Source organism: Lactuca sativa, chromosome 9 (assembly GCF_002870075.4).
Source record: "Lactuca sativa cultivar Salinas chromosome 9, Lsat_Salinas_v11, whole genome shotgun sequence".
Taxonomy (NCBI): Eukaryota; Viridiplantae; Streptophyta; class Magnoliopsida; order Asterales; family Asteraceae; genus Lactuca; species Lactuca sativa.
In genome coordinates, this window is record NC_056631.2 from 163,269,837 (window position 1) to 163,284,054 (window position 14,218).

The 14,218-nt window shown below is 36.4% G+C and overlaps 1 long non-coding RNA gene across 7 annotated transcripts; it reads left to right on the plus strand.

Annotated features, from left to right (window-relative positions):
* The first annotated feature begins 5,067 nt into the window (after window positions 1–5,067).
* Window positions 5,068–8,756, plus strand: LOC111888179 (uncharacterized). Of its 7 annotated transcripts, XR_006186893.2 has the most exons (9): window positions 5,068–5,175; window positions 6,515–6,545; window positions 6,628–6,798; window positions 6,945–6,997; window positions 7,072–7,186; window positions 7,239–7,318; window positions 7,858–7,941; window positions 8,391–8,448; window positions 8,620–8,756. It is a non-coding gene; the product is annotated as an uncharacterized LOC111888179 (long non-coding RNA). The 7 variants fall into 7 exon arrangements; XR_006186896.2 differs by lacking the exon at window positions 7,858–7,941 and having other exon boundaries at window positions 7,257–7,318; XR_006186895.2 differs by having other exon boundaries at window positions 6,933–6,997; window positions 8,391–8,752.
* Window positions 8,757–14,218: the final 5,462 nt, after the last annotated feature.

A 14,218-nucleotide genomic window follows, 5' to 3' on the forward strand; every position in this document is an offset into this window, starting at 1 on the left:
GGAGAGAGGTAGAAATTCATCCTTAGATGCTCTAGGGATCAAGTGTACGAAATCCTAAGGCCTTAGGGGTCTTTATATAGGGTTGGGATTAGGGTTTCAGTCCTTATCCTTATCTAGTTACTTGCCCATCAAGTAACCATAAGATAAGCCTTGAAAACCCCTATCTCTTGGACCTTGGACGATTTTAAGGATATCCTTATCCTTGAATTCGTCCATCCTTTAACAAGGATAACCATTGCCCTATTTTGCAACTATCACATAATTACAATTCAGCCCCTCTAGTTTAATTAATTACACTTGATCACAAAATTAATTCTTAATTAATTATTGACCAATATTAATTAAACAAATATAATTTCTCCTTTAGTATATTATTCTTATAACATATTAATAAATCATAATAACCTCTCTCTTTATTTATTTCTCCAATCAAGTTGCTTTGGTGAAGGCAACCCAAAAGGACCATGCACCATCGGGTCAAGTACATACCAAAATAGTTATGGACTTAGACACTAATCCAACAGTTTTAGTGCTTCAATTAGAGGTTGTGAATGGAATTGAGTTTGAACCTTCAACACCGGTGCCTTACTTTATCGATCTTAATTTATCTTTATTGTCACATCCAGAGAACAATCTTCAAAATCCATGACCAAGGTCCACTGAAAATGAAATCGAGATTTGTAGATCTGTATGTGAAAGAAATTGAGAGTGGGGGTTGGTTCTTGCTGATATGAAGATGGTGACAATGGTTATATGGAGAAGATGGTGGGTCGATGTAGTTGTATGGAGAAGATGGTGGGTCGGTTACCACTGGTCCAGGTCGTAAGGGGGAAACAGGGGAACCCAGATTGTGTTCATGAAATTCGAGTTTGTTGGTATTACCAGCATCGAATGTAACTGATTTTTGGGCTATAACAGTTGTTGTAGATGATAACTTGGTGGGTTATATGTGAAATTGTGATTAAGAAGGAAGAGATGAAGAAGATGAAGTGTTCATCTTGGGTAAAAAGAAAAAGGAGAAGGAGGTGGGGGTATACGGTGTGTGTGTGGGGGGGGAGAGAGAAAGAGAGAGGGAGATAGAGAGAGAGAGCGAGAGAGAGAGAGAGAGAGTTTCATTTTTTAATTAATTAAATAAATAAATAAGTATTTAGATTTAAAAAATGAAAGAAATGAAAAATAAATAACCTAAGGGTATTACAGTCATTTTACTATTCACAGGGACCAAAAACGCAAAGAAATTAGCTCAAAAGGACCATCAATCCAAAAAAGTCGTGATTTGGACTAAAACCCCAAAAAAATGCATACCACAGGGACCATTTTTGCGATTTTGTCTAAAAAGATATATAATTGATCTTTTTCATTCTATAATTTAACTCAATTCAATAGTATTCTACTAAAAAAATTAAGAGAAAATGAAATTGTGTTTGCTTTATTTAAAACTATATCGTTTAAAAATTTATATATCTTAGCTTAGATACATAACAACCATATATTCACTTATAGGGGTGAGCAAAACCGAACCCATAAACCGAAAAACCAAAAAAAAAACCGACAAAACCGAAACCGAAACCGACGGTTTTGGTTTGGGATTTTCAAAAACCGAAATTTTCGGTTTGGGTCGGTTTCATAAATTTAATAAACCGTGAAAAACCGAACCGAACCGAAGTTTACTAAATACATAAATTTATGAAACCGACCCAAGGAAGGGGTGATTTAGGGCTTTTATAAGCCATTTTTGGTGGCCAACCATGTTTGCAAACATGGTTGGGGGTTTGGACTTTTGTATCATGTCATTCTATGTGCCACAAGTCAGATCTAGGTTGCTTTTTGCACTAAGGAAGGCCCCATGCAACAAAAGAACCATTTTAGAGCCTTTTAAGCTCTAATGTCCATTGCATGCACGTAAAGTTTGTAACTTTACGTGCTAGATTGAGTTTAGGGGCCTGGATCTATCATTTGGTTAAGTGTTGTACATCAGAAATCAAAATTTTAAAGAGGGGATGTGACCGACTCGGCAAGTCCATTCCTGGACTCGGCGAGTCCAAGGGTTTTGGTCCCATATCAGTGAGGGTCATAAGGACCGGTTGAGTGTGGAAGGGTTTTAGGAGTCCCGGGGAGTGACCCAACGTTCTGGACTAAGAAAAGTGTTCTGGGAATTCATGGTACTCGGCGAGTGCACGAATGGACTCCGCGAGCCCAAGACAACCTTCATGGAACTTGGCGAGTTGTTCATCAACTCGGCGAGTCGAGGACAGAACGTGTTCATAGGATGAAGAGTAACTTGACGAGTTGTTCATACAACTCGACGAGTCAAGTCAGGACATAAGTATCAGTTGATGATGAACTCGAGGAGTTTTTCATACAACTCGGCGAGTCGGATGTGGATTTACTCGGTGTTTATTTAGAAGGAAAACTCGTCGAGTCATCGCCTAACTCGATGAGTAGAGACATGTATGAGGTCTGATGGAAGGATAGGGACTCAGCGAGTTGACGAGTCAACTCGGCGAGTTAGGTCAACTGGAAGTTGACTTTGACTTTGACTTTGACTTGGTCAAGGGGTAAAATGGTCATTTTAACCTAAGGGTAGTTGTCAGTTTCTGACTAAGTGTTTGTGGGAATTATAGCCGGAGGATTTCCAGAGCAGCAGCGGCAACAGTCAGAGGATTTCCGCACCGTTCAGCAGCTACGAGGTAAGTTACCTTCCAGTAGCGGTGGGTCTATGGCCACAATGTCGGCCCACCAGTAGGGTTCGTATATCAGATGATTGTCTTTGTGATATCATCTCTGATTGCTACTACCTGATATGTTATATGCTAGCATGATATGTTGTATGTGATAGTAGTAGAGTTCAGTTGTTAGAACCGAAGGGTAGTCAGACACCCCAGATACGTCTGACAGTATGTGATGATATGTTTGCATGCTGGCTTGTTATGTTATATGCGATAAAGGTAGTAGGAGGGGACCAGTCCCCGAGTTCGGTTGTTAGGACCGAAGGGTAGTCAGCACCCCAGAATGGCTCGACATGGGTAGGTCAGCGCCCCAGAATGACTTGACACGGGAAGGACGGCACCCTAGAATGGCCGCATGGGTAGGTCGGCACCCCAGAATGGCCGTACCGGGTAGGTCGGGCACCCCAGAAATGTCTGACAGTATGTATGTGATATGATTGTATGGTATGTGGTACGATGGGGGAAACTCACTAAGCTTCGTGCTTACAGTTTTCAGTTTTGGTTTCAGGTACCTCTTCAGCGAAGGGGAAGGAGCTGGCGCGGTAGCGGCACATCATACACACACACTTTGGTTTTCCGCATTATGATATATTCTGGGATTGTACTCTGACATTATTACTATCTTCATGTGATGGGTATTTAGACACAAGATATGTTTATTGAAATGATATGATCTTATGACGTTTTATTACAAATGTTTTATAAACTACTTAATTTAAATGAAATTTTTGGACGTGAAATTTGGGTCGTTACACACACACACACACTCTCTCTCTCTCTCTCTCTCTCTCTCTCTCTCTCTCTATATATATATATATATATATATATATATATATATATATATTATTAAAAGAGAACTCTTAAATCTACATTTAAAAAATCGGGGCCATTGATTGCATTTCAAATCTACATTATTTGCTAACATCGTCCTTTGACCCAAACACCCGTTACCTAATGTTGGCTTCCGTCCTTTGTCATTTACTCTCTCTATCTCTCCTTCCGATCGTAACCTAAGGAAACAGAGAAACCATTCCCTTCTACTTCAATTGATGCCAAAAAAAAAACTTAAGAATTGGTTTTGAAAATATGATTGGTTTGATTTCGGACTTACGTGAAGTGAATGTCCATTATCGCACATCCTTTGAGTGATGATTATCAGAAAATCGATTGAGAATCGTCCAAGCAGACAATCGATTAAAACCAAAAGGTCTAAGATTTCCTTGCAATGTTCTCATTTTCTTCTTTAGTCTTTCACTTATAGGTACAAATAAAAGTTTCTTTCATCCTCATAATATCGTTCTTTCTCTACTCTGGTTTATGCTCGCATGATCGATTACTTTGGACTGGATTTTCTTCCAACCATGTTAATTTTTATAAAGGTCTCATCTTTATATACATATATGCTTCCAATTTTCATCAAGTCATTGGTTTTAGTTGATTTTACAATTTATCAATGTTCTTGACAGTTCATGAAGTGATGTTGATTGAAAACCTAAATTGCCTGTGTTGAAGTATATTCTTTCATAACACACAATTCATTTATCCCAACAACATAAAGAAATTCAGGTTTAGTTCCTTCCAATCGTAATCAAGAAATATTAGGGTTAGTATATAAATTGGGTGTGTCATTTTATTCCCAAATGTTCAAGGAAAATGTTATGCACACCATATTTTGTTTTATTGCCTGAGTTTCTTTCTTGTTTGATGGTTTGTTACTTGAATAAAGTTGTTTGGTTTCTATTCGTATATAGTTGAAGGAGATTGTGACTTATTATTGTTTTGTTGATTATGAAAATGTTGAATTATCAGGTACAATTTGAATATTTGATACCTTCAGGAGTTCATGGTTGATTTTGCCATCCAAAATTTCAATTAAATATAATTGTTTCTTAAAAAAAAAATGGTGTTCATTTGTATCTTCAGCTATATACAAAGAAAGTTCCCATGTACCTAATGTTTTCGCTACAAAGATCTTTAAATGGGATTAATCTAGCTAATGTTTGTAGCTTACTAAATGATAATGGGAATAGTGCAAGATCTCTTGAGGGCCCATACATAACACGAGGGGTATGAAAATTGAGAAATTTGCTCCACTGTATTATTTTACGTTTCATACCCCGATCTCAAAAGTCAACCAAAGTTATTTTCATTTTATATATATATATATATATATATATATATATATATATATATATATATATATATATATATATATATATATATATATATATATATATATATATATCGGTAGGACAATTTTTTAAAAGCATCTTCTTTTGCACTGCCTTATTGTACATGCGGTTCACATTTTATGATATTGTTTCTTGTATTATTGTTAGTGATTAGTGATAATGGCTTTTTTGGCAAGGACTTCCACTATGATTGAAAGACTATTGTGGCATCTACAAAGAATGGGAAAATGAGACGGCTCTTTCCATCTGGGATGGTAAGCTTTATATTTTTTATGGTCATATGTTGAAATCCAAATTGGTTTAAATCTAGATACATACGTAAAAATCTTGATTTGATGCTCTAAGTTTATTGATTAAATAGAAATTTCTTGGTATGTCGTGAATTCTCTTACGAATTTGGTAGATATGTTTCCTTTTTAACGTTCCATTGTTTTATATCAATCTTTTATATAATTGAATTTTGTGTGCCATATTTTCATAGTTAGATGGATATGCACTGTTTTTGTCATGGGGTTTCTATTCTATTCAGACTGCCATTATGGAATAGGTTGGTTAGGGATGGTTTCATGGTTGCGAGTTGTGATCACAAAGCTTCATGCTGGTCACTTATTCAGATTCTGACTTGGATTTAAGCTCAATTATTTACATACGTTTCGTTTAGATTTTTTATAACTATTACTAAAGTAATGTTTTTCTATTTATATATCTATCTTTGTTTCTTAATATGCTCTTGCAACTTACACCTGATGGTTAATAAAAGACTATAAGAAGGGAAAAGGGAAATGTTCTTATCACTTACTTAGGGTTAAAAAGAGCATAAAAGAAGGAAAATGAGTTTCTTAATTTTTTGATTAAGATCTTCAAGGTGAAGTAAATATGGATAAAGTTTTGATGATTATTATAGGCTTTGGAATGGCCAATCTGCATTTTGGCCCTCCTTTGGACGATTTTGCCTTTATGATAACATCAATCCATTTTAAGCCATTTCTGCCATTTATGTTAACCAAGGTTCTAAAAGGCGTGAGGCGTGGCGTGGCGGCAAGGCCAAGCCTCAAGCTTAACGAGTTATGGCGAGCCATGGCGTTTTTCAAGGCGTGATGTAAGACGGCGATTTTGTATTAATTTATAATTATATTACCGCATAAATATAAATTTATATCAAATATACCTAGTTTTTAGAAGTATTATATCAACAACTAATAACAAAAAGTTAATAAAAAACACAATACTTGTATGTCCGATTAGAAAAGGTATAAAAAAGAGCAAAAAAACATATCTCAAACGAAAAAACACGCGCCATAACACGCCATAACGCGCTATATCACGCCTTGCCACGCGTCACGCTTAACAGTAACGTTATGAAACTTTTCGTAACGGCGACGCCACGCCTTGGCGCCCGCCATGGCGCGCCTTTTAGAACACTGATGTTAACATTATCTGATTTACAGAACTCTCTAGCACATATCTCATCATGGTTGAACTTAAAGCTTTTGATACAAACATAATCTATTATTACTATATCTCTAAAATGAAGACAAAACCACTTCCTCAAGTTTACAATGCACAAGAAACTAATGACTATTTCAAATGCAGGTCTCATTTAATGCCATTTTCACATATTAAGGTACATTCTTACCCTTATCTCACATGATTGTCACATATGCTCATAATTTACTTACACGATTTATGATGTTGTTTCTTGGAAGGTTCTTGGCTCCTTGGATTCAGCTGCAATCTGAATTAGGATAGCATAGATTAGAAGGTAAAAAAAATTCAAGTGCATACTCTGAGATCAATGAACACAATTCACAATACAAATTCGAAACGGTGTTAAAAGAAACAATGTTACTTACACTTGGAACCTACTTTTATCAAAGGTACAACTGCAAATGAATTTAATGACAAAAATAATATATTTTTTTCTAATTTTTCTTAATGTTGTGTTGGTTAGACTCTTGGATTTCTTCCTAGTCATTTTAGGTCATCAATTTTCATTGTGACATGCTTTTAGTTGCTGATGCAGTTGGCCAGTCCCTTTCAACATGTCCATATATTATTATCTTTCTAATATCTAAGGTTAGATTTTTGTGTTTTAAGGTTTTCCTTGATTAAATAAGCTCAAATTTTACTCTAATTTGCTATTATTATAGGCTTTAAGTGAGATCCATGATCAAATCCCTCCATTCAACCGTACTTTAGCAACACAAATCTTAGAGGAAGAGCTTGGTTCCCTTATGGAAACCTTCTTCAATAATTACATCTCAGGTCTATTTATTTAAGTTCAAGTGCAGATAACTTATTTTATGCACTAATATAGCTATATATTTTGCAACAGATGACTAAAATGAAAAGTGATGTATGCCTTTGTGCTTATGAGCTGGGAAAAGAGTTGGTGAGGTTGTTGGACTATACTTTAGAAGCTGTAAATGCTGTAGAATTTTTGCAAATTTTTTATACAACTTTACCTACTTATATATAGTGTTTCTGGTTATTTCATCTATGTATTTTCAAAATAATTACACTTTAATCTTTATTTACTTATGTTTCCTTGAAGGATAAAACAAAACGCTAAGCAGTTATCACCGGTTGTTCCATCCACCATCTGTATTTCTCATTTTCAGAGTCTCACTCAATGACTCAAGGGAAAGGGAAAGAAGATGGAACAACCAGTGATAACTACTTACTTTTGTTTTGTCCTTAATAGAAGACAATTGCAAACAAATTAAAAGACATAACTACAGTTATACATGTGAAGGACTTTTTTGGTTTTCAAGTGAACTTTATAAGCATAAATTTATTATTCTCTTAAAAAAAGTGAATAGATTCACTTTAGTTTTGTGAACTTTATAAGCATCTTCCTGCTAATTTATTATTCTCTTAAAAAAATTTATTCTTATGACTTTTTGAAAATTAACCAATGCCATTGCTCATTGCAGAGGATATCTTTTGGATTTTTGAGATGACATTATGTCTACTTATGCATTGCCTATAATTTTACTAAATACCAGGAAAATATGTAGGTGCGATGGAAACAATGTTCTCTTTTAGTAATTTGTTTTTACCTTTTTTATAGTAATGAATTTGAAATTGATTTTACTAAATATATGTTAATAATTTCTTTTTGAAGTTCACTTTTTAGTAAACAGTTTACACTTCTTTTACTAGAAATATTAGCTCTTTAAGGGAAGTGATGTAAATGGGATAGGTTTGTTAGCATGAATGAAGTGGCCACGCTTCTTGCTGGTTAACAATAAAAGAATGTTCTTATTGTATGTTTTACTTTCATCTGTTAGTTATACTTTTTAATAAATTGATTTTAGAATTTTGCATATGAAAAATTGAATATGATGTTTTAAATTCTTTGTTTATTGTAAGGAGCCACTTATAAACTATTTCCCTGTTTGTGGGGAGATTTTTGAAATGTATGATAAATTCAATTCAATGATTCATGTCACTTTGTTTGATAAAGGCACTGGAAACCAGAATATGACAAGAGGATTATCGGCGTATAAACAGGCATCCTATGGGTGAGATTCTTTCCACTCGTGATTCTTTTTTAATTTATAAAATGTTGTTTTATTATGATAATTGATTCCAACATGAGTCTGTTGGGTTGGATGAAATGGAAATATGAAATGGACAAGGTAATAGAATGAGTCATACATTCCATGATTATGTTTGGTTGGCATTCCTATTAGTTATGTTAATCAAGAGTTTGATGATGGCTTTAAGCTGCAAAAACACCTCTGTTTCAAGCTACAACTTCGGGTAAGGTATGTTTGTTTTTTCATATATTTATTATTATTTTTTTCCAAAATTCTAGCTACAAATTCTTTAAATGAATAGTTTTTTTTTTTTTTTTTTTTTTTTTTTTTTTTTTTTTTTTTTTAGTTTTTTTTTTCAAGATTCAAGCTATTGTGTTAAACAATGTAATTTCTATAAATTTATATGGATTTTTGTAAGTTTTAACCTAATTTTTTTAAAGCTTCTCTAATTTGTATCAGTAACTATAAAGGTTCAAAAAGTTTTTTTTTTCGATTTAATGGATGCATGCTTTTTCTTTTCAATATCTTTTTGATTATTGTGATGTTATCTAACCAGATACAACATTGAATTGGCTTAAAAATTGAATAAATACTATATTTTGTTTGGTTTTATGTACATATACATATGCATGGGGTGGGCTTAGAGAGGTCCTAATTTGGGTTTGACCGGGTCAAACTCTAGAAGGACCTTCATGATTATGCTTGAGTTTCATGATCATATGGGATTCCGAAGCTTCTAGAGATGGTGTAATAGGGGCAAATGACAATGGGAAGGCATGGCGACAAGCCAACGTAACGACCCAAAATACGACCCAAAAGAATCACATCAACGAATGTCATATATAATAAAAACCATGAAATGAATAACTCAAAGGTCATGGTAACTGTGTCAAAACAAAACTGTATGAATTGTATCAAAATATTTGAATAAAACTCCCAGGATAAAACTGAAGCTGTGGTGTGTGCGGTGTCATCAACCCGAGCTCTTCCCCTTGCTAGCGGAGGTACCTGATATCAAAACTGAAATTGTAAGCACAAAGCTTAGTGAGCTCCCCCAAACTACCACATACCATACAATAACATATATAGCACATATTGGGCCTTGCCCTCTGTATCAGATCGAAATCCGGAAACTGCATCGGATCGAAGTACGGAAACTACATCGGACCGAAGTCCGAAAACTGACTAGGGCCTTGCCCTCTGCATCGGACCGAAGTCCGGGAGCTGCATCGGACCGAAGTCCGGAACTAACCAAGTCCTTGCCCTCTGCATCGGACCAAAGTCCAGAAACTGCATCAGACCGAAGTCCGAAACTAACCAGGGCCTTGCCCTCTGCATCGGGCCGAAGCCCGGAAACTGCATCAGACCGAAGTCCGGAAACTGACTGAACATAGCATAGCAAAATCATATCGACTAACATAACACATAAACTGCATACTGCATCGGATCGAAGTCCGGAACACATAACGGAAAGACATGCTTGTGTCACAAAGACATCAAGCACACTGAACTACTGCATCGGACCGAAGTCTGGAAACTACTACTAACTAAATGGGCCGGCATTGTGGCCATAGACCCGTTCCTACTGGAAGGAAACTCACCTCGTAACGCTGGCTGCTGAGATGCTAACTCTAAAACTAGTTGTTGCTCCGGAATTGTCGGGCTACAAATCCCAAAACACTAGATCAGGTACTGATAAATGCCCTTAGGGAAAAATGACTATTTTACCCCTGGTCAAAGTCAACTCCCTGGTCAAGGTCAACTTTCGGGTCAAAGTCAACTTTCAGTTGACCGGACTCGCTGAGTCAGGGCGTAGACTCACTGAGTCCCTCCATTACTAGATCTGACTCTAACTCACCAAGTCCCTTCCTCACTCACTGATTCATCCTAAACCCTCAAATCGGGGAAAAACAGGGACTCGCAACTCGACTCATCGAGTCTGAAGAACAACTCGCCGATTCCTAAGCATGCCATTGCTATACAGTCGATTTTGCTTGATTCCAATGCATCCAAAACATAGATCTGGGTTTCTAGGATTGATTTCACACGTAAAGTTTCTAACTTTATGTTCATGCATGCACATACGAAGCTAAAATGCCCAATAAGAAGCTAAAAGAGGGGATCTAGGTTTGGAATGGGTGTTTAACTCAATAAAGGTGGCAACCTTGAGCTCAAGGAGTCCAGAAATGCTTAGATCTGAACTCATTCATCTTAACTTCCCATAAATCGACCTCAAAGTCTAGAAAATGGCTCAAAAGCAACACTAGCAAGCTTTTAAGAAGATCTACATGATGACAAGTCAAAATTTGAGCTTTATACCTTAATGGAGGCTGGAATGACACAAGAAACTCAGATCTCCTTTGTTCCTCTTGAAAACCTCTCTTCTCTCTTCTTCTTCTAACTTCAAAATACACCAAAAATCCTTCACAAGATGAGAAATTCTCCAAAAAGCTTAAAGGGAGGCTAGGGTTTAGTAAGGGACGCTCTAAGGGTGATGGAGGCTGGTTTGGGGCGCATAAATGTGTTTAAATAGGGTGCAAACCCTTGAAATTAGGGCTTCATCCAGACACGCATACTCGCTGAGTCCCAGCATATGGACTCGCCGAGTAGCCAACTTAAATCGCGTGATCATCCCGTCTCTACTCGACGAGTCAGGCTACAGACTCGTCAAGTACCCCTTAAGAAATGAAGATACTTTATTTAAATTACATACCAGAAATGGGGCGTTACACAACAAGCTTACTTTAATGTGTTAATGAAGTTAGGTGCCACTTATTACTCCTTCAAATATAAGCTTTGATTTTTCATGTTAATTTATTGAGTTCTATGTTTGATAAAGTTTTGGTGGTTCTGGGTTGATTAGGACATTAGGTACAGAGCATGAGTGGGAGTTAGCACAAAGTGATACAGAAGTTGCTTCAAATGGATTACTTATGGAAAGAAATAAACTGCATATTGGTTTTGCTAAAGCAAAGTGTGTGTATGGTATGTGCTTATTACATATGAAATTTCATTATTTTCCTATAAGCCAACCAAACTTGATTATGAAATGTAATAAATCAATCCATTACCTTTCTTATTACATTCTATCCATCCAGACAAACCCTTTTACTTACAAATGCCATGATGACTTTGTTATTGTTACCATCAGGCGATTTATAAGAGACTTTTGTTGTTATGAGAAACTATGCTTATACAACAAAGGCTTTCAACAAAAAATAGAAACAACATATTTGTAACGACCCAATTTTCACGCCCAAAAATTTCATTTAAATTAAGTGGTTTGTAAAACATTTGTAGTAAAACACCATCCGATCATATCATTTCACAAAACATATTTCATGTCTGAAAACCCAACACATGGAAATAATAATAATGTCAGAGTACAATCCCAGAACATCTCATAATGCGGAAAACCAATGTGTGTGTGTATGATGTGCCACTACCGCGCCAGCTCCTTCCCCTTCGCTGAAGAGGTACCTGAAACCAAAACTGAAAATTGTACGCACGAAGCTTAGTGAGTTCCCCCATCGTACCACATACCATACAATCACATAACATACATACTACCAGGCATTTCTGGGGTGCCCGACCTACTCGGTACGGCCATTCTGGGGTGCCGATTGTAACGCCCGTAGATCCAGGCTAGTCAATTTAGAGATAATAGGGGTCGAAAATGACTTTTCAGAAAATGATTATTTAGAATAAATAATCTTAACCAAGTTGTAGTATATGTTACAAGGTTTCCGCACATATAAAGAGCGCCGAAATCCGAGTTATAACGAAGAAGTTATGACCCGTCGAAGTTTCGCGACGGAACCGGCACGACACTGGGAAGTGTAAATAGTGAATTTACGACAGAGCGACTTTTAGCCTTAACAATCTAAACAAAAGTCATATAAAATGTTAAACCGAGAGTGCCATAAAAAGAACGCCCAAATCTAACTTCGTATGAGGATGTTATGATTTTTCTAAGATTTAGTATAGCAGTGCACAGCCCGAAAATTCGAATTTTAGATCGGTGGATTTTCAGCCAAAATAATCTATACAAGAAATGAAGATATCGTTAATAGGAGTTAAACGATAAAAAGACAGTAAAAAACGGAGCTCGTATACGAAAGTTCTGAACGAAGTTTAGTCTCTACTCTTCGAGCGCGATAAATTCGATACGGTTTTATAAATCCGAGATAGAATGAGAATTAGCCAACGGGGTCTAAATGAAAGTTGTAGTACTCGTAAATACCAACGCGTGGATATAAATAAAGTCGGAAACGGAGCTCGTATGCGAAAGATATGGACGAAGCTTAGTCGTTACTCTTCGAGCGCGATAAATATGATACAGTTTTTGTAAATCTGAGATAGAAGGAGAATTAGCCGACGAGGTCTAAATGAAAGTTGTAGTCCTCGTAAATACCAACACGTGGATATAAAGAATGTAGAAAACGGAGCTCGTACGCGGAAGATACGGACGAAACTTAGCGGCTACTTTACTATAAAATCCCTATAAATAAAGGGTGAAGCCTTCATTATTTCTTCACACCATAAGCATTTCTTTCTCTCTCTAACTTCTCTCTAGCCTCCCTAAACCCCTCCCAAGTCTAGGGAACCTCCCTAGCATGAGAAGAAAGCCCCGGAGCGCCCGACGGCTCCGAGAAGAAAAACTTTCGGCTCGGAAACGCTGCTCCAGCGAAGCCCGATTTTTAATAAAAACCCGTTGTAAGTGAGCTACGCCTATACTATGTTTAATATAGCTTTTATTTAATTATAGTAACATTATTAGGACCTTAAAATAATTATTTGGGCTATTATTATGAGTTATATTGAGTGTTATTTAACGCTTATATAATAGTAATAATAGCTAGACTATTAATTAGTCGCGGTTAACGTTAAAAACTAAACCCTAGTGGTATTGATACTAGGTTTTGACAAAGAAAATTGTTTTGAGATAACGAAGTGTTGTATGAGATCGGAATCACCACCTAATCAAGTGAGTGCATAGTTACTTTCATCTTACACATAGATATGAAGTATTTTATATAAATTACGTGCTATGTATGCATATTATCTGAATACTTGCTGTCTATGCTGGATGAACGATTTTATACATGTTTTAAATGATTTAAATTGTATATGTATTTTATATCTATGATAATGTTGGGGTAAAACATGGGTAGATGTAATAGATGGGATATGAGTTGAGAGGTGTTATAGACCACGAGGTGAGGGTGAGAGGTGGACGATATGAGAAGCCTTTTCCCAAATGATGGCCCCGTCATTCAACAGAGTATGGATGACAACCACAGACTATTCTAGACAGTCCAATGGAACACTAGCAGGCTCGCAACCTGTAGGTGTTGTGAACGATGTATTCACCCGGTGTACTCTAAACCTAGGTGATCATGCAGACTTGATGCCTAAACCCTGGTGATCATGCAGACTTAGGTGATCATGCAGACTTGATGCCTAAACCGTGGCGACTATGCAAACTTAGTGCCCGTTGTGTAAAACATGGCAACGATGGACTTTGTGCCGATTCCTTAGGAAGATCCTTAGGAATGAGTGAACGAGAAATAGCTGATTCTTAGGGTAGATCCTTAAGAATAAAAGAGATAATGGGGATGGGTAATTGGGTTGATTGCTTAATTGTTTAAACATAATAATTATATTATTGTGGGTTGAAAACCCTATGTACTCACCAGGTTTCCCAACCTGACCCACTCAGTTTATTTATATCATAGGTGGTGTTATGATG